The sequence below is a fragment of the Coregonus lavaretus genome (assembly GCF_964263955.1).
Source record: "Coregonus lavaretus genome assembly, chromosome: 27".
In the NCBI taxonomy this organism is placed as follows: domain Eukaryota; kingdom Metazoa; phylum Chordata; class Actinopteri; order Salmoniformes; family Salmonidae; genus Coregonus; species Coregonus lavaretus.
Genome location: NC_140014.1, coordinates 23,585,586 through 23,605,843, shown reverse-complemented (window position 1 = coordinate 23,605,843; position 20,258 = coordinate 23,585,586). Strand labels below are relative to the sequence as shown.

At 42.6% G+C, this 20,258-nt stretch overlaps 1 pseudogene across 1 annotated transcript; it reads left to right on the top strand.

Annotated features, from left to right (window-relative positions):
* The first annotated feature begins 1,718 nt into the window (after positions 1-1,718).
* On the top strand, positions 1,719-19,560 carry LOC311102637 (E3 ubiquitin-protein ligase UBR1-like; annotated as a pseudogene). The gene is made up of 24 exons: positions 1,719-1,748; positions 2,319-2,417; positions 2,513-2,559; positions 2,709-2,819; positions 7,221-7,320; positions 11,651-11,779; positions 12,203-12,356; positions 12,494-12,555; positions 12,734-12,844; positions 12,983-13,051; positions 13,469-13,570; positions 13,658-13,718; positions 14,480-14,604; positions 14,707-14,759; positions 16,470-16,556; positions 16,665-16,713; positions 16,842-16,996; positions 17,161-17,264; positions 17,417-17,556; positions 17,656-17,764; positions 17,916-17,972; positions 18,083-18,160; positions 18,266-18,436; positions 19,521-19,560. The product of its transcript is annotated as an E3 ubiquitin-protein ligase UBR1-like (transcript).
* The last annotated feature ends 698 nt before the right edge of the window (positions 19,561-20,258 follow it).

The window sequence follows — 20,258 nt, the reverse complement described above, 5'->3', positions numbered from 1 at the left end:
TTACGAAGCAAGTGACAAATAAAATATGAGTGATAGATCCCATCCCCTTTTTTGACATGGTAGTGTGACATGTTGTCTAGAATAAACAGTACACTGCTTATTGTGGTTTTATATGTTAAAATATTTTTGCCTTGTTCTTAATGTAGCCTTGAAGCTACTATAAAGCAGTTACAGTGCATTAGGAAAGTATTCAGACCCCTTGACTTATTCCACATTGATACGTTACAGCCTTATTATAAAATAGTTTTTTCCCCCTCATCAATCTACACACAATACCCCATAATGACAAAGCAAAAACAATAATTTTTTTGTGTGCAAATTTATATTTAAAAAATATAAAACGTTTACATAGGTATTCAGACCCTTTACTCAGTACTTTGTTGAAGCAGCAATTACAGCCTAGAGTCTTCTTGGGTATGACGCTACAAGCTTGGCACACCTGTATTTGGGGAGTTTCTCCCATTCTTCTCTGCAGATCCTCTCAAGTTGGATGGGGAGCATCGCTGCACAGCTATTTTCAGGTCTTACCAGAGATGTTTGATCGGGTTCAAGTCCGGGCTCTGGCTGGGCCACTCATTTGTACATTTATGTAATTTAGCAGACGCTCTTATCCAGAGCAACTTACAGTTAGTACATACATTTTCATACTGGCCCCCCGTGGGAATCGAACCCACAACCCTGGCGTTGCAAACACCATGCTCTACCAACTGAGCTACACGGGACATTCAGAGACTTGTCCCGAAGCCACTCCTGCGTTGTCTTGGCTGTGTGCTTAGGGTCATTGTCCTGTTGGAAGGTGAACCTTCAACCCAGAATGTAGGTTTTAACTAATTAAACAACAAAGAATATGATCTACATGATCAGTCTCTGTGTGTAAAATGAAAAGTGGTTAATGGGAACCTAACTCCAATGCTATTTGTTGCCTAGACTTTACTGAAAATGACACTCAAGTCCAGAGAAAAACAATACATTAATTTTGCAGTTAGCATGACAGCCTTTATAATAGAACGCTTGTGACCACACACACGAGTGGCACAGCGGTCTAAGGCGCTGGATCTCAGTGCTACAGGGGTCACTACAGACCCTGGTTCGATTCCAGCCTGTATCACAACCCGCCGTGATTGGGAGTCCCATAGGGCTGCGCACAATTGGCCCAGCGTTGTCCGGGGTAGACCGTCATTGTAAATAAGAATTTGTTCTTAACTGACTTGCCTAGTTAAATAAAAAATAAACACATCTAAATATTGTACTTGGGAAAAAAACAAAACATCTTAAAGTAGAAATATAATGAAACAAACAGGCATTCTATTTTTATCTCTGTTATAGTGGCTACGATTATAGTGACCACTATAGTAGACATCGATCAAGTGCACAAGGCTATATATATATCTATGCTACACCTGGGATACCCCTTTTTATCCACCGTATTGAAAAAGTGAGAAAGAGGGAAAGTGTGTGGTGTTCCTTTCACCTCTATAGTGGCATCCACCTTAAACCAGGCCCAGCTCCAGCTCCACTTCATCCCTGAATCCACTTGTTTAACAAGCAACGCCTAATTGTCTCATTCTGAAAATTAACCACATACTGTAGAGGGAAAACATTAGTTAATAGATAGTAGTTAACTAGCTAACGGATAATTCGACCCAGCTTGCAAGATACTTAACAATGCTAACAATTGTTGTTCCACCACACTTGCTCCCTCACCTCAAACTTTCCAAATGCCGTTGTTTTTCGGTTACTTCTCCGTCGTCAGGCTTCTCACCTACCTCTTTGTTATCCTCTGACGCGCTGCTGTAACTGGCAAACTGCCTTTCTGCTCTCTTTCCAGAGCGCCCGCTAATGCCAGTATTGCTCCAAACGTGCATCACTTGTTCGCTTACAGCCACTATTGATCCATAGCCCCCCCCCCAAAAAAAAAACAAGTTTTCTCATCGGATCTATACGAATCACGTAGGTTACCTATTTTGGATTCAAAACGGCGAATTTTGTCGAAAGGTGACTAGTTTGCATCCCTCTATCTAAAGAAACACAGCAGAGACTTTCTTTATGAAATAAAAAAGTTTATCTTGTCAAAATTAAGAGGAACATTTGACTGAACATGAATTAGAGCCCACTAATTCATGTTCATCACAAAAGGAGGGCGTTGGAAATCTCTTTCCAGGTTCTGCCAAAAACCTAGTTCTGACAGTTTATAGCCTTTGTCAGAGCACTTTATTCTTCTGGGCTTTTGGAAAAAGATTTCCAAAATGTACATTACAGTTATGTGGCTAACCTTAACTGTACATGTCCCACCCCGCTGCCCTCTCTCTGTCTTTCAGCATTACTAGCAACTGCAGAAGGACTTCATCCTTGATGACCATGAGAGGAGCATATCCATCACAGCTCTATCTGTGCAGATCTTCACCGTACCCACTCTGGTGAGAGCTATGGCGATCGATTGTAATGTGAAGATTGTTTTTTCTTTGTCAGCCAGGCTCAGCTTACACCACTGTATCCTCTTCTCTGTGTTCAGGCCAGGCAGCTGATTGAGGAAGGGAATGTGATCAAGGTGATTGTCACGTGTAGCTCAGTTGGTAGAGCATAGCCAGGGTTGTGGGTTCGATTCCCACGGGGGGGCAGTATGAAAATGTATGCACTCACTAAACTGTAAGTCGCTCTGGATAAGAGTGTCTGCTAAATGACTAAAAATGTAAAAAATAAAATGTTGACACTATCATGGAGCTGCTCTGGGAGCAGCTGGATGCCAACCATTCTTTCCACTTCCAGGGATACAACTCAAACAAGTTCTTCCAGATCCAGGTGATCTTCCACAACCTGAGGTGGGTGTGACATACTACTCAGTCTCATCTCAGACATTAGGGATATGTCTCTTGTTGTAGCTGCCTGAGGCTTATAATAATAATAAATAATAATATGCCATTTAGCAGACGCTTTTATCCAAAGCGACTTACAGTCATGCGTGCATACATTTTTGTGTATGGGTGGTCCCGGGGATCGAACCCACTACCTTGGCGTTACAAGCGCCGTGCTCTACCAGCTGAGCTACTTATCTATAATTATGGGTTCAAACCTATTATTATGCTTAGATTTCCTTCCCCCTCTTGACATGGTCAAATAACTCAAGCACAGCTTGGTAACCTTTATTTTATTTTTTTGGCACACATATACTAGAGGTCATTAATAACTTGGTCAACTAGAATGGCACCGATTGGCTTAAAGGTGGCACTGTTATAAGCGGTCTCACTCAAACCCTCAAATCCACAGCCCCGTTTCACCTACAGTCGTGGTCAAAAGTTTTTAGAATGACACAAATCCTAATTTTCACAAAGTCTGCTGCCTCAGTTTTGATGATGGCAATTTGCATATACTCCAGAATGTCATGAAGAGTGATCAGATGAATTGCAATTAATTGCAAAGTCCCTCTTTACCATGAAACTGAACTTAATCCCCCAAAAACAGTTCCACTGCATTTCAGCCCTGCAACAAAAGGACCAGCTGCCATCATGTCAGTGATTCTCTCGTTAACACAGGTGAGAGTGTTGATGAGGACAAGGCTGGAGATCACTCTGTCATGCTGATTGAGTTAGAATAACAGACTGGAAGCTTTAAAAGGAGGGTGGTGCTTGAATTCATTGTTCTTCCTCTGTTAACCATGGTTACCTGCAAGGAAACACGTGCCATCATCATTGCTTTGCACAAAAATGGCTTCACAGGCAAGGATATTGCTGCTAGTAAGATTGCACCTAAATCAACCATTTATCGGATCATCAAGAACTTCAAGGAGAGAGGTTCAATTGTTGTGAAGAAGGCATCAAGAAAGTCCAGCAAGCACCAGGACCGTCTCCTAAAGTTGAATCAGCTGCGGGATCGGGGCACCACCAGTGCAGAGCTTGCTCAGTAATGGCAGCAGGCAGGTGTGAGAGCATCTGCACGCACAGTGAGGCGAAGACTTTTGGAGGATGGCCTGGTGTCAAGAAGGGCAGCAAAGAAGCCACTTCTCTCCAGGAAAAACATCAGGGACAGACTGATATTCTGCAAAAGGTACAGGGATTGGACTGCTGAGGACTGGGGTAAAGTCATTTTCTCTGATGAATCCCCTTTCCGATTGTTTGGGGCATCCGGAAAACACCTTGTCCGGAGAAGACAAGGTGAGCGCTACCATCAGTCCTGTGTCATGCCAACAGTAAAGCATCCTGAGACCATTCATGTGTGGGGTTGCTTCTCAGCCAAGGGAGTGGGCTCACTCACAATTTTGCCTAAGAACACAGCCATGAATAAAGAATGGTACCAACACATCCTCCGAGAGCAATTTCTCCCAACCATCCAAGAACAGTTTGGTGACGACCAATGCCTTTTCCAGCATGATGGAGCACCTTGCCATAAGGCAAAAGTGATAACTAAGTGGCTCGGGAACAAAACGTTGACATTTTGGGTCCATGGCCAGGAAACTTCCCAGACTTTAATCCCATTGAGAACTTGTGGTCGATCCTCAAGAGGCAGGTGGACAAACAAAAACCCACAAATTATAACAAACTCCAAGCATTGATTACGCAAGAATGGGCTGCCATCAGTCAGGATGTGGCCCAGAAGTTAATTGACAGCATACCAGGGCAGATTACAGAGGTCTTGAAAAAGAAGGGTCAATGTAAGGGATCGGGGGTTGGCTGGGTCTAGACAGAGTCTGACACTTCCCCGATCTACAGAGAGGGGGAGTCATCAGACTCGATCTGGTTCACCTGAGTTCTGAGCACACCTGTCAGTAATTAGTGTTCGATTTAAGGTGTGCTCAGAAGTTCAGTCGGTGCGAGGTATTGTTCCATTGTGACTTGCTAAGCGTTTTGTTCCGAGAGAGAGAGAGAGAGTTTGTTGTTTTTGATTACCCGTGTATCCGACCTGTGCCTTGTTGTTTGACTCCCCGTATTGCTTAATCCTCTGCTTGTCTACCCCAGTGATTACCGTTCTCTGATCCTGTGCCTGTGCCCTCGACTACGACTAAGCCCGCTCCCTTGGTACCTCTGCCTGTCTATGCCTGGCCCGGTTTTGACCACAGCCCGCCCGACCACGATTAAGCTATTCCCTTGTCTGTCCTCTAATAAAGCATCGCTATTCTGCGATTGGATCTTACCACTCTGTCCGAGTATTCATTACAGTCAACACTGCAAATATTGACTCTTTGCATAAACTTAATGTAATTGTCAATAAAAGCCTTTGACACTTATGGAATGCTTGTAATTATACTTCAGTATACCATAGTAACATCTGACAAAAATATCTCATAACACTGAAGCAGCGAACTTTGTGAAGACCAATACTTGTGTCATTCTCAAAACTTTTGACCACGACTGTAGAGACTTGAAACTTTTGTATGTAGGTGACTTTCCTCATGCTGAACAAATTTGTCTCAAGGACCCATAATGTCCGTCAGGATAGATTTTCTTCCATCTTGGACATTTTGGAAAACCTTTGAAAAACGTTTTCTCGTGAACCATAAGCAAATAACACCAAATTCTATATGTTGGACCATGGTCTATCTCTTAACTTAGTCTGAAAAGCTGAGAAAAGATTTTACGTGTCCATTTAAATCCTTTGTAAATCCACTTCACATTGGCCTTAACTTTTTCGGGTCATCAAAGACATTACCACAATGAAACATGTTAAGATTGGCATTGATATCTTCAAAAATGTGGTAACCATTAACAATTCACTTTCTTTGACTATGTATCGCTAATGCTTAAAATAATTTTAAAAAATCTTCTCATGGACTAAAAGTCCAATTCACTCCTAATTTGGTCTTTAGTCTCATCACAATAGTCCCTAAAGAGTTTGAGGAAATAACGTTGATGCGTTCAAAGATGGCCACACTATACTAGTAGATGCATATTAGCACAAACGCTTCTTCTCATGAACCATAAGACCTAATGACACCAATTTGAAATGTAGGCCCATGGTACATGTCTTAATTTAGTTTGAGAAAAGCTAAGGGATTGGTCAAAAGATGTCTGAGTTATTGTCAAATTAAAAATGAGATTTTATGTGCCCATTTATACCACTGTAAATCCACTCCACAGTGGCCTATCAACTTGAAACTTGTCATCGCTGTCATGGACGTCCCTAACATGAGCCACACTGAATTATTCTATCGGTGTTGATATCTCAAAAAAACAAGGAAACTATTAACAACTAATTCTTTGCATATGTAACACTAATGCCCAAAATCATCTGCAATCATCTTCTCCCCAAGAACCATATGTCAGATTCACTCCAGATTTTGTATTTAGACTCATTACATCAGTCTAATGGTTTTGAGAAAAAATTGTTGCGGCATTTAAATATCGCCGGACTTTACCTAAATATGCACGTTAGCACATATGCTAATGAAAAAAATACTTACAAAATCTTCTCATGAACCATAAATCAGATTAACTCCAGATTTGGTATACACTGAGTGTACAAAACATTAGGAACACCTTCCTAATATTGAGTTGCACCCCCTTTTTCCCCCAGAACAGCCTCAATTCGTCGGGGTATGGACTTTACAAGGTGTCGAAAGTTTTCCACAGGGATGCTGGCCCATGTTGAGTCCAATGCTTCCCACAGTTGTGTCAAGTTGGTTGGATGTCCTTTGGGTGGTGGAGCATTCTTGATACACACGGGAAAATGTTGAGTGTGAAAATCCCAATGGCATTGCAGTTCTTGACACACTCAAACCGGTGCGCCTGGCACCTACTACCATACCCCGTTCAAAGGCACTTAAATCTTTTGTCTTGTCCATTCACCCTCTGAATGGCACACATACACAATCGATGTCTAGATTTTCTCAATGCTTAAAAATCCTTATTTAACCTGTCTCCTCTCCTTCTTCTACACTGATTTAAGTGGATTTAACAGGTCATAGCTTTCACCTGGTCAGTCTGTCATGTTCCTAACTTTTTGTACACTCAGTGAATTAGGCTGTAATGAACTTGAGAATGATAAGTTGCTGCATTCAAAGTCGGCCACACTACCAATTTACAGCATTAGACTAAACTTCACAAGAGTCATCCTTGTGGTATTGAAACATAAACATGGTAATGCTTTCACTGATTGCATATAAAGGATGATAGTTCCTACATGATAGAGTGCTTGCTTTGTTATACAACTGATCTTGTCCTTTCTGTCATCCTGTGAACCCCATTCATTGCTGCTTGCAGCTATATTATGAATGTGTCCTTCTTCCACAGTTACATTCTGATCAGCAAGCCCTCGGTGTGGACTGAGGAGCTAAGGACCCAGTTCCTGGAGGGGTACAGTGTCTTCCTGGGGCTCCTCAACTGCATGCAGGTACACTCAGTCGTAGGGATGTAACGATTCACCAATGAGCATCGGTCCCCGATTCAAATGTTTAACATACAAGTGCATCGGTCGGCATACCCCAACCCGATCCAAATGTAGCATGCATCGGTCAGAAAATCGATTCAAACGTTACGAATCACCGCATTACAAACATTTGTTCTCTAATCAAACTGAATTGCACCGAAACGTTTCAAAATAAAAATAGCGTTTCTGTATGGTATCGGAGCCCATGTACAGTGCCTATAGAAAGTCTACACCCCCCTTGGATTTCATCACATTTTATTGTTAAAAGTGAGATTAAAATGAATTTAATTGTCATTTTTTGTCAACGATCTACACAAAATACTCTGTCAAAGTGGAAGAAGAATTAAAACACTAATATAACTTGATTAGATAAGTATTCACCACCCTGAGTCAATATACAGTGGGGAGAACAAGTATTTGATACACTGCCGATTTTGCAGGTTTTCCTACTTACAAAGCATGTAGAGGTCTGTCATTTTTATCATAGGTACACTTCAACTGTGAGAGACGGAATCTAAAACAAAAATCCAGAAAATCACATTGTATGATTTTTAAGTATTTGATTTGCATTTTATTGCATGACATAAGTATTTGATACATCAGAAAAGCAGAACTTAATATTTGGTACAGAAACCTTTGTTTGCAATTACAGAGATCATACGTTTCCTGTAGGTCTTGACCAGGTTTGCACACACTGCAGCAGGGATTTTAGCCCACTCCTCCATACAGACCTTCTCCAGATCCTTCAGGTTTTGGGGCTGTCGCTGGGCAATACAGACTTTCAGCTCCCTCCAAAGATTTTCTATTGGGTTCAGGTCTGGAGACTGGCTAGGCCACTCCAGGACCTTGAGATGCTTCTTACGGAGCCACTCCTTAGTTGCCCTGGCTGTGTGGTTCGGGTCGTTGTCATGCTGGAAGACCCAGCCACGACCCATCTTCAATGCTCTTACAGAGGGAAGGAGGTTGTTGGCCAAGATCTCGCGATACATGGCCCCATCCATCCTCCCCTCAATACGGTGCAGTCGTCCTGTCCCCTTTGCAGAAAAGCATCCCCAAAGAATGATGTTTCCACCTCCATGCTTCACGGTTGGGATGGTGTTCTTGGGGTTGTACTCATCCTTCTTCTTCCTCCAAACACGGTGAGTGGAGTTTAGACCAAAAAGCTCTATTTTTGTCTCATCAGACCACATGACCTTCTCCCATTCCTCCTCTGGATCATCCAGATGGTCATTGGCAAACTTCAGACGGGCCTGGACATGCGCTGGCTTGAGCAGGGGGACCTTGCGTGCGCTGCAGGATTTTAATCCATGACGACGTAGTGTGTTACTAATGGTTTTCTTTGAGACTGTGGTCCCAGCTCTCTTCAGGTCATTGACCAGGTCCTGCCGTGTAGTTCTGGGCTGATCCCTCACCTTCCTCATGATCATTGATGCCCCACGAGGTGAGATCTTGCATGGAGCCCCAGACCGAGGGTGATTGACCGTCATCTTGAACTTCTTCCATTTTCTAATAATTGCGCCAACAGTTGTTGCCTTCTCACCAAGCTGCTTGCCTATTGTCCTGTAGCCCATCCCAGCCTTGTGCAGGTCTACAATTTTATCCCTGATGTCCTTACACAGCTCTCTGGTCTTGGCCATTGTGGAGAGGTTGGAGTCTGTTTGATTGAGTGTGTGGACAGGTGTCTTTTATACAGGTAACGCGTTCAAACAGGTGCAGTTAATACAGGTAATGAGTGGAGAACATGAGGGTTTCTTAAAGAAAAACTAACATGTCTGTGAGAGCCTGAATTCTTACTGGTTGGTAGGTGATCAAATACTTATGTCATGCAATAAAATGCAAATTAATTACTTAAAAATCATACAATGTGATTTTCTGGATTTTTGTTTTAGATTCCGTCTCTCACAGTTGAAGTGTACCTATGATAAAAATTACAGACCTCTACATGCTTTGTAAGTAGGAAAACCTGAAAAATCGGCAGTGTATCAAATACTTGTTCTCCCCACTGTATGTTAGAAAAACACCTTTGGCAGCATTTACAGCTTTGAGTTTTCTTGGGTAAATCTCATAAGAGCTTTGCACACCTGTATTGTGCAATATTTGCACATTTATTATTTTCAAACTTCTTCAAGCTCTGTCAAGGTGTTGGGGATCATGGCTAGATAGGAATATTCAAGTCTTGACAAAAATGTGGCAAAACTGTAACTTGGCCACTCAGGAGCATTCACTGTATTCTGGGTAAGCAACTCCACTGTAGATTTGGTAGTGCTGAGCGATTAACCGAAATTCCTATAATTTTTCATTTTTTAAAGGACTAATTGACCAACATTGGTTCAATTATTTGAATTCCATTTTGTTCAGTATTTTTTCTGTGAGCGCAATGCGCACATTGCACAGTTTCTCTAGAGATAAATCAGCCTCAGCCTCAACTGTGCGATGTAATAGGGAGTTTTAGTTTCCAACAGGCCAATATTCTACATAGTTTAGCGCATAAAATGTGGTAATTAATTACAATGACCATAATCCATTGCACATCTACTTGTCCGGTCTGTTTCTTTTACGCCTGCTACAGAAAAGACAGAAGAATGCATAATCGTGAGGTGATATAGAGAGCAGCTGTTGCTTCGCGAAGTATCTCTACCTGAAAATACATTATCTAAGTGATTTGTTAGTTGGTATTCAGCAGTCATAAAACTAGAACTACAAAATAGTGATTTTGTCAGACAGCATAGGCAGCAGCTCTATAGAGATGAGATGATGACTTGGAATGAAATAATAGTCATATAAAACAAATGTAATATTTTATTAAAGTAAAGGAATGTAAATAAATGATGGTTATATAAGTGATCAACAGTAATGGGCAGTCACTACCATCGTGGGACTTTTTTTTATTAATTGTTTTATTCTGTGTTACAGCATTCAACCCATATAATGCATAGTGCTTTTAATGTTTAAAAAACAAAACAACAAAATATATATATATATTTTTTTAAATAATCAAACAAACTGAACCGACCTCAAAAAGTAATAAGCACTGAGCACTAAGATTTGGCTTTGTGTTGTAGGTTATTGTCCTGCTGAAAGGTGAATTCCTCTCTCAGTGTCTGGTGTAAAGCAGACTGAAGAAGGTTTTCCTCACATTTTGCCTGTGCTTAGCTCCATCCCGTTTCTTTTCATCCTGAAAAACTCCCCAGTGTTTGCTGATGTCAAGCATACCCATACCATGATGCAGCCACCACCATGCTTGAAAATACGGAGGCAGGCAGTTACTCAGTGATGTGTTGTCGTGGATTTGCCCCAAACACAAGGCTTTGCATTTAGGCCAAAAAGTGTATTTCTTGCCCTGTGTTTTTGCAGTATTACTTTAGTGCCTTGTTGCATACATATGCATGTTTTGGAATATTTTAATTCTGTATATTTTTGTTCTTCTTTTCACTCAGTAATTTCTGTCATTATTGTGGAGTCACTACAATGTTGTTGATCCATCCTCAGTTTTCTCCATCACAGCCATTGAACTCTGTAGTTGTTTTAAAACACCAGTGGCCTCATGGTGACATCCCTAAGCAGTTTCCTTCCTGTCCTCCAGCTCAGTTCAGAAGGACAACTGCATCATTGATGTGTCTGGGTGGTTTAATACATCATCCACAGCATAATTATAACCAGTCACTTCCCTTCTTTATGAGGCTTTTGAAAAGCTCCCTGGTCTTTGTAGTTGAATCTGTCATTGAAACTCAGTACTTGGCTCAGGGACCTTACAGATGTATGTATGGGGACAGAGGAAGGAGTAGTCATTCAAAAATCATGTCAACCCCTATTATTTCACACAGAGTGAATCCATATAACTTGTGTGATTTGTTAAGCCAAATTTGACTTCTGAACTATTTTAGGCTTGCCTAAACAAAGGGGGTGAATACTTATTCAACAACTATATTTGAGTTATAAATGTTTTATTCATTAAAACAAATAAAATAGAAAGCATTTTATTTTCACTTTGACATTATGGAGTATTTTGTGAAACCCCACTCCCCCCAAACCCCCCCCCCCCCAAATTAAATATATTTTTCAATCCCACTTTGTAATGCAACAAAATGTGAAAAAGGTTCAAGGGGGTGTAGACTTTCTATAGGCACTGTATCTAGATATGTGTTGAATAGTCTTGAAAGGGAAAGATCTCTACTCAGTGGCTTTACACTCTGGGGTAACTGTCTGGCATTAGGGCTTTTGTAATGACTTGCAGTCTTTGCCTCCATCATGGAATATCACCAGATATGTGTTATATACCAATGTTTTTTGGTAGGGTATGGAGGAGGTGAAGAGGCAGTTTGGTCAGCACATCGAGATCGAGCCTGAATGGGAGGCTGGGTTTTCTATCCAGAGACAGCTACGACACATCCTTGTCATGTTCCATGACTGGTGTTCATCTGATGTAAGTCCTCACGCAATGCTTTAAAAAAAAATCCCCAACAACCTCAAAATCTCTAATTTTACATTTAAGTCATTTAGCAGACGCTCTTATCCAGAGCGACTTACAAATTGGTGCATTCAACTTAGGATAGCCAGTGGAACAACCACCCTTTTTTAAATGTATTTTCTTTATGGGGGGGGGGTAGAAGGATTACTGTTATACTATTCCAGGTATTCCTTAAAGAGGTAGGGTTTCAAGTGTCTCCGGAAGGTGGTCAGTGACTCCGCTGTCCTGGCGTCGTGGGGGAGCTTGTTCCACCATTGGGGTGCCAGAGCAGCGAATAGCTTTGACTGGGCTGAATGGCTAAATGTGGAAGTGTATGTTGCTATGTACTTGACTGGGATATCTGCCCATGCCTTCAGGAGACAGTTCTCCTCCTTCAAGGAGTGCCACAGGGCGCTGATGCGCTGCAATAACCAACCCTTTCACAGCGAGTCCATAGACTACTACATGTGCAAACACATCCTCCATGTACGCCCCTACAAGGTGTCCCAGGAGCCTGTCAGCATACACCTGCCCATCTCCAGGGCGCTCGGTGGTAAGGAGAACCATACTGTCCAATTTGGACATTGCGCTATGTGTTGGGACAGTAGTTGTGGAAATTAAGATGGTGTTATGTTGGTGAAACAGCATGCATGTTGCTTATGCTGTCAGCCTGTTCCTTATGCTCTCTAGGCCTGTATGTACAGCTGTGTAGTACAGGGGCAGTCAAACGCCTCCACGAATATGTGGATCCAGTAAGTATCTGTGACAAGTGAAAACTCACTTTAAGTCATTCAGTCTGTTTTTTGTGTTTGATCTGTAGTAAGTCAGTAAGAATCAGCTTCGTATCGTCAGTCAGCATGTGCTGTGTTGTTTTGCTTGTGCACTGCAGACTATCTTCTTCCAACTGCTGTTGGGCCGTCTGTGTTACAGGAGAGCTGTGACTTCACCTGGTTTGCGGAGCACCCCCTGTGCTGTGTGGTGCTGGCTGCCCAGGTCTCAGCTGAGATGTGGCGCAGGAACGGCCTCTCGCTCGTCAGCCAGGTGATAGGCGGGATGGTTTTGATGGGCTTGTGGCGTCAACTGTTGCTAAACCCATAACTTTTCAGGGATTGATTTCACATTTTGTGATCGCTGTCATGTCAGTTAGTGTTTCAGTGTATGGTTATTTGTAATTTGCAGGTGTACTATTATCAGGATGTAAAATGCAGGGATGAGATGTTTGACAAGGATGTCATCATTTACATTACAGTCATTTAGCAGACACTCTTATCCAGAGCGACTTACATATTTATTTATATATATATATATATTTTTTTATACTGGAATCGAACCCACAACCCTGGCATTGCAAATGCCATGCTCTACCAACTGAGCTACATCCCTGCCGGCCATTCCCTCCCCTACCCTGGACGACGCTGGGCCAATTGTGCGCCGCCCCACGGGTCTCCCGGCCAGCTGCGACAGAGCCTGGATTCAAACCAGGATCTCTAGTGGCACAGCGATGCAGTGCCTTAGACCACTGCGCCACTCGGGAGGACTACAGGTTAGTGCTACAGGTTAGTGTTTAACAGCAGCAACATTGTCCTGCACTCACCTGCTTTTTATTCTATGGAGTCTCCTGACTACCAATACATGATTTAAGTCTCCTCTCAAAACTTTTTTCAGATTGCTGCTTCCAAAATGGACCCCAACCACTTCATCATGCTGATCTTGCAAAGATTTGAGCTCTTTGATGTGTTTAATGGAAGCCACTCAAGCAAAGACCAAGTAAGAGAGACCAATGACTATTGGTTCAAATAAATAATTATTACATTTAGGTAAAATGGTTAATAAAATACCAATCCTTCTGTACAGGAACTGCTGAAACAGTGGAATCGGTTAACAGAAGAGATGTTCTACCTCATCATCATTGTTGGTGCATCCCTAAGCTGCATTCTAAACAACATCTCTACTAAAGTAAATGTCTCTCCCGTGCTGGAGAACTCCTAGTGTATAGTTAGTAAGCTGACTGTGTATAGTGACATCACGTTGGCTAGATGATATAGCAGTTATCGATTATGTTGAGTCAATTGCACACAAGGTCCAACCGAAATTTGACTTCTGCTTTAAACCCAACCCATCCGAAAGACACACATACATATACAGGTTTTGGAGAGATGCGGGAGGCTGCCGCACTGCGTGCCCGGGGAGCTGTTGTTGTGGGGGTTAAGTGCCTTGCTCAAGGGAACAACGGCAGGCAATGGCATCTAGGATTTGATAGCTCACTTCCCACCAGTTCGGATTTGAACAGGCAATCCTCCGGTTGCTGGCTCGCACCTCTAACCGAGGTGGCGCAGTGGTCTAAGGCACTGCATCGCAGTGCTAACTGTGCCACTAGAGATCCTGGTTCGAATCCAGGCTCTGTCGCAGCCAGCCGCGACCGGGAGACTCATGGGCGGCGCACAATTGGCCCAGCGTCGTCCAGGGTAGGGGAGGGAATGGCCGGCAGGGATGTAGCTCAGTTGATAGAGCATGGCGTTTGCAACGCCAGGGTTGTGGGTTCAATTCCCACGGGGGGCCAGTATAAAAAAAAAAAACATTATTCACTAACTGTAAGTCGCTCTGGATAAGAGCGTCTGCTAAATGACTTAAATGTAAATGTAGGAGGGGGTCTCATTCTGTATGTCATGTCCCCAGGGGAACGGTATGTCCCAGGGATCAGTCAGGTGACCAAAGAGGATGTGACGATGAGGGAAGTGATCCATCTGCTGTGCATCGAGCCCATGGCTCATAGCAGCCTGGTCAAGGGCCTGCCGGAGAACGTGAGAACGTGGACCTATACTACACCTCTAAAGCACCAATACTGTTACCACTCCTTCCACCCTTTTATACTGCAACAATGTACTGTCTTTGTTTGTTTGTAGGAGATCCATGAAACTGACCTGGAAACTGTCATCCCAAAAGTTGCCACCTTCAAGTACAGTGGGGAAAAAAAGTATTTAGTCAGCCACATATTGTGCAAGTTCTCCCACTTAAAAAGATGAGAGGGGCCTGTAATTTTCATCATAGGTACACGTCAACTATGACAGACAAAATGAGAAAAAAAAATCCAGAAAATCACATTGTAGGATTTTTAATGAATTTATTTGCAAATTATGGTGGAAAATAAGTATTTGGTCAATAACAAAAGTTTCTCAATACTTTGTTATATACCCTTTGTTAGCAATGACACAGGTCAAACGTTTTCTGTAAGTCTTCACAAGGTTTTCACACACTGTTGCTGGTATTTTGGCCCATTCCTCCATGCAGATCTCCTCTAGAGCAGTGATGTTTTGGGGCTGTCGCTGGGCAACACAGACTTTCAACTCCCTCCAAAGATTTTCTATGGGGTTGAGATCTGGAGACTGGCTAGGCCACTCCAGGACCTTGAAATGCTTCCTACGAAGCCACTCCTTCGTTGCCCGGGCGGTGTGTTTGGGATCATTGTCATGCTGAAAGACCCAGCCACGTTTCATCTTCAATGCCCTTGCTGATGGAAGGAGGTTTTCACTCAAAATCTCACGATACATGGCCCCATTCATTCTTTCCTTTACACGGATCAGTCGTCTTGGTCCCTTTGCAGAAAAACAGCCCCAAAGCATGATGTTTCCACCCCCATGCTTCACAGTAGGTATGGTGTTCTTTGGATGAAACTCAGCATTCTTTGTCCTCCAAACACGACGAGTTGAGTTTTTACCAAAAAGTTCTATTTTGGTTTCATCTGACCATATGACATTCTCCCAATCCTCTTCTGGATCATCCAAATGCACTCTAGCAAACTTCAGACGGGCCTGGACATGTACTGGCTTAAGCAGGGGGACACGTCTGGCACTGCATGATTTGAGTCCCTGGCGGCGTAGTGTGTTACTGATGGTAGGCTTTGTTACTTTGGTCCCAGCTCTCTGCAAGTCATTCACTAGGTCCCCCTGTGTGGTTCTGGGATTTTTGCTCACTGTTCTTGTGATCATTTTGACCCCACGGGGTGAGATCTTGCGTGGAGCCCCAGATCGAGGGAGATTATCAGTGGTCTTGTATGTCTTCCATTTCCTAATAATTGCTCCCACAATTGATTTCTTCAAACCAAGCTGCTTACCTATTGCAGATGTAGTCTTCCCAGCCTGGTGCAGGTCTACAATTTTGTTTCTGGTGTCCTTTGACAGCTCTTTGGTCTTGGCCATAGTTGAGTTTGGAGTGTGACTGTTTGAGGTTGTGGACAGGTGTCTTTTATACTGATAACAAGTTCAAACAGGTGCCATTAATACAGGTAACGAGTGGAGGACAGAGGAGCCTCTTAAAGAAGAAGTTACAGGTCTGTGAGAGCCAGAAATATTGCTTGTTTGTAGGTGACCAAATACTTATTTTCCACCATAATTTGCAAATCAATTCATAAAAAATCCTACAATGTGATTTTCTTGATTTTTTTTCTCAATTTGTCTGTCATAGTTGACGTGTACCTATGATGAAAATTACAGGCCTCTCTCATCTTTTTATGTGGGAGAACTTGGTGGCTGACTAAATACTTTTTTCCCCCACTGTAAGTGTAACACTAAGGTCATCTTGACCATAATGATACAAATAATAACATTTTTTTCAAAAGATAATTAAGTTTGAGGAGCTTTTTCACTGACTTGTTGATCCTCCTATTTAGGAAGCCAGGTGTGTCAGGCCACGGCTTGTATGAAGTGAAAAAGGAGTGCCTGTCAGAATTCACTATTCTAAATCTCAGCATAGCAAGGTACGATTGTACACACACATTATATTTGTTTTTCCAAAGCAGTTTTTTGCCTTGGCTGCTGGCATTTGCAAATGTGTAAGCTTGTGACCTCACCTCTCTGTGCTCCAGGCAGAAGATGCTCAGAAGAAGAGAAGAACTCAGGAGGGCAGTGACAAAGGTGAGATGGAACTGATCATCGTACTTTAATAGAATGGAACACAGTGTTATTATGAGCCAATCCCTGTAGGTGATTCCCTATTTACTTATGATTCAACACGGTCTCTCCCTGTCTCTGTCCATGCCCAGCCCTGCGTCCCCCCGTCCCCCTTCCTTTTTGCCCAGCCTTCTCCAGCATAGTGCGTCTGCTCTGCTGTGACATCCTCGTCCACATCCTCAGACAAGTCCTGCAGAGAGCTGTGGAGGACCGGGCCACCTACTGGACAGAGGCCATGATCCAGAGGGTACCTTTCTCTCTCTCTGTGTCTCTCTCTCACTCTCTCTCTCTCTCTGTGTCTCTCTCTCACTCTGTCTCTCACTCTGTCTCTCACTCTGTCGCTCTGTGTGTGTGTGTCCCCCTCCTCTCCTTTTTATATGAACCACCTGTAAAAGTGTGTGCTCCCCTCAGGCCCTGCACCTTATAGGCCAGGGGCTGTTGGAGGAGAAGACGCAGCTGGGAGCCAGCCCTGTGGAGGGGGTCACCTTTGACTTCAGCCTCAAGGCTCGCAGTGAGTGTGCTAGATATTACTTTTTGGTTGCAAATATTGATCACTTGGATGGTTTTGTATTGAGTCTTGGTATATGACATTTTCTGTTTCTCTACTCTCTCAGAGATCGTCTCAGAGCATGGCAAATCTGTGTTCCACCTCCTGTCCAAGATGAAGGTCCAGGCTGTCAGAAGTGTCTGGGAGCTCTGTGGCAGACAGGATGAGGAGAGGGGTCACGCCCTTCCTGCGCTGCGCTGCCCTCTTCTTCAATTGTGTTACAGGGGTGCCCCCTCCAGAGGAGCTCTCCAGTACTACAGGTAGGTAGCTCAGGGCTCTGACTGTTGTGGTGTGTATGGGGATTGAATACATGTTTCTTTGAGGGTTTTACTGAACCACTTATGCTGTCTCTGCTGCAGTTACCTCTCAAGGCCAGGTGGAGGCGCTGTGTATTTATCTGGCATTACCCACCAATGTGTTCCAGCTCTCCCAAGAGCACCATGGAACTGTCTCTCCTTTATTACAGAGGTAATCCCAATAACCTGTTAGTCACAACCAAAGTACATTGGAATGAATGGGGCATTTATACATCTTTAACTGATGTTCTTATTATCAGATTTCTAGTGTGGTAGCTAATTGTACTATATGTGATATTTAACTGATGGCCTCTGTCTCTCAGATGGTGTGGCCACCCAGCTGTAACCAAAGCCCTAAAAGGGGAAATGCAGACTATCAGGTAAACTCAAAATATCTTTGCCACTGAATGGAAAATATTTGGGATTTTATTCCATTCTTCCCTTTTATCCAGTATGAATAACTGAATCTTTGATAACATGAATATTGCAGGTATCCCAGGAAAAGGAATCGGTTAATTGAGCTTCCTGCGGATTACAGCGCGCTCCTCAATCAAGCCAGTCACTTTCAGTAAGTAGACACCACTGACTTGGATTATCATAAACTGAATGATGGGATAGTTGGTGTGTTCCAGTGGAGACTGAGTCCTCTCTCTCTCTCTGCCCTCGTGTCTAGGTGTCCTAACTCCACAGATGATGAGAGGAAGCACCCCACCCTGTGCCTGTTCTGTGGGACCATCCTGTGCTCCCAGAGCACCTGCTGTCAGAACCAGCTGGACAGGGAGAAGGTGGGCGCCTGCACCGCTCACGCTGCCACCTGTGGGGCCGGAGTGGGCATGTTCCTCAGGTGGGTTGGGGCCAAGTGCTCCTGTGGGGACAGGGTGGGCATGTGGTTAAACATGTTCAAATGTTCACTATTTTACTGTGAACATTGCTGTTTGTAATCTGAATGCTTTTGAACATTGGCTCTTGGTGCACATAATACTTGTTTATTTTGCCTCTGAAAACATTATCAAATATAGTAGCAATTCAATGTATGTCTAAAAGCACTTTAGAATTATAATGACAAAACATTTTCAATTCATGTACATGAAGTCTTCTATACATGGCATCAGAAGATATCTTCAGTCTTTGCTGAAATTCCCTATTTTGCCAACCTGATACAGTCATTAGATGCTTTTCTGTCTTAACTGTGAAAATGATATTCAAATAGATCATACTGTAGCTAATTGGGACAAAAAGCTTCAAACCAGCAACACTAAATATATTCTGTACACATGACTAATCTAACAAGTAAATAAGAGCACATCACTACTACATTAGTATTTAAGACAATTATGTATATTTTATGGGCGAATACATGAAAAATAATCATCGCTATAATAATACACTTGATATTTGTACATCAAACTTTTCAGGAAAATGAAGTTGTTTTGTGCATATACTGTATGGTTTTGTTTTTTCCGCATTTGCATTGCTTGGCATTGCTGGATGATAACCAGGCTGTCTGAATAAAGATACTATTGTCTAGATGAGTTATTGTGCCCTCTGTGTCTGACTGGGAATAAGAACAGAAATACTGTGATTGTTCATCAGTTTCCACTTACTCTTTAGTGTCTGAAAGGAGAGTTGATCACAAAAAAAAAGTACTTATGTCTTATCAACACCGTCAGGTCATTGACTTGCACATTGACATCAAATCCCATTTCCCTATTATTCAGTGCCCTTAACTCATGTTTCCTACAATAATTACCTAAATGTATAATGAGCACTTTACTACTAAGCTCTAATAACTACTCTTCCTGGCAGCACTTGACTGTTGGAAGTATTTATACTGCAGCTATAATACTGTTGATCGTTGCTCAGCACCTGTGCTGTATAATATATCAGACTTGCTAAAATGACTTTCCTCTCACTGTTTCATTCCACAGCGAATCAAGGCTGACAGAGAACCTGTATAGTTTTGCTTAAAGACTGAAATAAGGTAGCTGCCTCTTTCATACCTCATTCAAGATAGCATATTGTGTTGATTGTTAGTATCTGTAGTGCTCAGTAGTTTAGATTGAGAGCCTTAAGTAGTCTTGTGTGTGTCTGCCTATAATAGGATGTGTGTATCCACCGATTGGAGGTGAGATGTAAATGTGAAATCCCATTCGGACACAGATTAGGGGTAATCCTTAGGACAATTCTGCTATTGCTTAGAAATCTCAATCTTGGTCGTCACTCACTAATATGCATACAAACTTGCTGCATAGGACCAGTGGCGGCTCCTGAAAAAATTCTCAGGGGGGACAATTTTTCTGATGATTTAGGTGACCTACACACATTTTTAAAAAGATATGTCCAGCAACAACATGAAGACAGGGGCAGCATATAAGTCAATACCAGAAGCATTTATTGACTGATCTCAAAAGTGTTGGCTTACAAAATCAAAATAAGTTATCACAGTAAAAATAATCAAGGGTGTTCTTTCACATTCCTCAACACTGCATAAACAATATGCATTTCCATAAACAAATGAAATATCAGCTGAAAATACAGCATCTTGGTATTTGTTCAGATTGCAGGATCAACAAGAGCTTTTACCACATTTTTTGCCTCATGGTTGAATTGGAAATATGTGCACCTGAGCATAATTCACAACAAGTAAGCAGGAGCTTTTGATAGAG